A 2895-nucleotide genomic window follows, 5' to 3' on the forward strand; every position below is an offset into this window, starting at 1 on the left:
AAAAGTTGTCACACACTGTATTTCTTTAATATTAACTGAAATGCTTTTGAAATATTATATTTGAATTGTAAATATTACATGGTGCTTTTTATTTTCAAGCTGAACTTTTGTTTCAAATGTAAAAGAAATGGTTCTTGAAAATACTGATGAATCAGGGGCGCCTGGGTGGCGCAGTCGGTTAAGCGTCCGACTTCAGCCAGGTCACCATCTCGCAGTCTGTGAGTTCGAGCCCTGCGTCAGGCTCTGGGCTGATGGCTCAGAGCCTGGAGCCTGCTTCTGATTCTGTGTCTCCCTCTCTCTCTGCCCCTCCCCCGTCCATGCTCTCTCTCTCTCTGTCCCAAAAATAAATAAAAAAAGAAAGTTGAAAAAAAAATACTGATGAATCACGCAAAAGGATGTAGTGTCCTCCTCCTGCTGGTCAGTCACCCATCCATGGACAGGATGATAGTACTTACGTGCGCATGGAATTTTACAGTAGTTAGATCATGTAGATCAGTGCTTGTAGTTAGACCAGTGCATGATCTTAGTTGTGGGTTTACACCTTTAGTGTGCATGAACAAGGGTTCTGTTCCTTGGCCAGAGCCTGTCTCTCGGGCCTAAAGTTCTTTGCGTGCTATCCTTTACAATAGGTCTCATCTTCTTTCTTAGAGTTGCTGATTCAAGACCCTTCCCACACTTGGCACATAGGAAACAGTTTCTGTGCTAGGGTTTTCCAGCTCCAGTTATCTTCTCAGCAGCACATACAGAATCCCCACATCTGGAACACTTCTCGGTACCTCTGTATTTCTGAGCAAATTTAGAAGCGTCAGACATTTCTGGGGCACCTGGGTGGCTCAGTAGGCTGAGCATCTGATTCAGCTGGGGTCATGATCTCACAGTTTGTGAGTTCAAGCCCCACATCGGGCTCTGTGCTGACAGCTCAAGACCCTGGAGCCTGCTTTGGATTCTGTGCCTCCCTCTCTCTGTCCCTCCCTCACCCTCTCTCTCAAAAATAAATAAATATTTTTAAAAAATAAAGTAAAAAGTTGTCAGACATTTCTAAATTGACTGTGGTCATGTGAGGTTGAACATACTTGGTTTTGATGCCCACCAGCCTCTCCCCACTATCCATGTTGAGTGTACCAGTGCCCCTGCTATAACCATAGCCTTTCGGCCCATCCTTTCCATAGCAAGATTTGCAAGTAGATCTCTGCATCGTGCATCACTGCTCCTGTGCCATCTAATTTTTTCCTGCAATCCGTGCACAGAAGGCAGCAGCTGTGGAAGCTTCTCCCATTACCCTGTACCTTTTCTACAGAGTCCCACATTTGGTTCCAGCTCCCTAGACAAGCATTTGAGTTGGAGGTAGGACCACACACCACAGAGGGTAGCTAGGGAGGCAGGGGAGAAGGAGCATCTGTGGAGTCAGGGAACCCAGGAAAGTCTTTACAAGTTTGGATCTCTGCACAGCTATTTCACCGAGACTTTATATTTTTACATTTTCCTAATATTTCTGTATTATCTCAATACTGATTAATTTCTATATTCAATTGTTGGATATTGGTGCTTTAAAAAGCACCAGTTATTTTGGGGGGCACCTGGTTACCTCAGTTGGTTAAGCATCAGACGGTTGATTTCAGATGAGGTCATGATCTCACAGTGTGTGAGTTCGAGCCCTGCATCAGGCTCATAGTCAGAGCTGCTGGCTTGGAATTCTTTCTCTTTCCCTCACTCTCTGCCTCTCCCTCATTGTGCTCACTCTAAATAAATAAATAAATAAATAAATAAATAAATAAATAAAGTTTAAAAAAATAAATAAGAATAAAAAGCACTAGTTACTTTTAAATTCTCTGTTGTTATTTGAAATTCTTCCTCTTCCTTAAGAACCATTATTTATTTGTTAATACTATGCATGTTCAATTATTTTTCTCTAGATTCTTAAAAAATAATAACTTCATTGGGAAAAAAAACAATTTAAACAAAATGTGCAAACTAATTCGGTTACAAATCTTCAAAATAACAGTCAAATTTCATTGACTGGTTGTTGTATGGTTAGTATGGAAATAAATGGGCTATAAATAATCAGGCTGTGGAGTATAAATCTAAACTTGTCAAGCTTAGCTAGTTAGAAACAGCTTTTTTTTTTTTGAATTTCCATTAGTTATGAAAGATACACAGAATTGCTTCCATGTCACTTTTAAGTAGCTGAACATTTCTATATATGCATATTGCCTGGGGATATTGGAAATAGAAATTCCCCCAAATTAAGTACCAGATTGCTGAGAAGCATAAACACAAGGGGTAAAATTTTACCTTTAGCTATGTTAATGCAAATCTAGACACAGTCATGAATATATTATTTTTATTCTTCTGGATCTGAGATTGCTGTATCAGAAATGGTATTTTAGCCCATTTATCCTGTGGATATAACATATTACATATGTACCAGAGAGCATATCTTGTTGTTGTTGTTGTTGTTCCTTTTTTTTCTGGTAATACAGATATAGCCGGTAGCTCATTTGCTTATAGAATCTGTGAACTCTCTTCAACTCTGAAATGCCTATGCTACCAACAGATTATCATTCCATTGTAAACCAGGGCAGTGCCTAAAGCTATCTGACCCTGGCAGGCTCCCTCTCCAGGGTTACCAGATCACATAAGTTGATTGAATTGATCAGTGAGATCAGTGAACCACTGGCTAATTCCATGAAGCAACCCTACCTCTTATGAAACTGATGAGTTGTTTTTCGGTCTTTATCAAATTGAAGAGTCTTGTTAAATTTGACAGAGTTCAAATTTATCAGACTTTGCTCAGGATACTTTATAGATGGTCATATGCCCATAAATACATCTTGAAATGTGTAGTATACTGTGTGTGTGTGTGTGTGTGTGTGTGTGTGTGTGTGTGAGAGAGAG

At 39.9% G+C, this 2895-nt stretch overlaps 1 pseudogene; it reads right to left on the minus strand.

Moving 5' to 3' along the window:
* Positions 1-422: 422 nt before the first annotated feature.
* LOC101087844 lies at positions 423-1307 on the minus strand (annotated as a pseudogene).
* Between the last annotated feature and the right edge of the window lie 1588 nt (positions 1308-2895).

This window comes from Felis catus, chromosome B3 (genome assembly GCF_018350175.1).
Source record: "Felis catus isolate Fca126 chromosome B3, F.catus_Fca126_mat1.0, whole genome shotgun sequence".
Lineage (NCBI taxonomy): Eukaryota > Metazoa > Chordata > Mammalia > Carnivora > Felidae > Felis > Felis catus.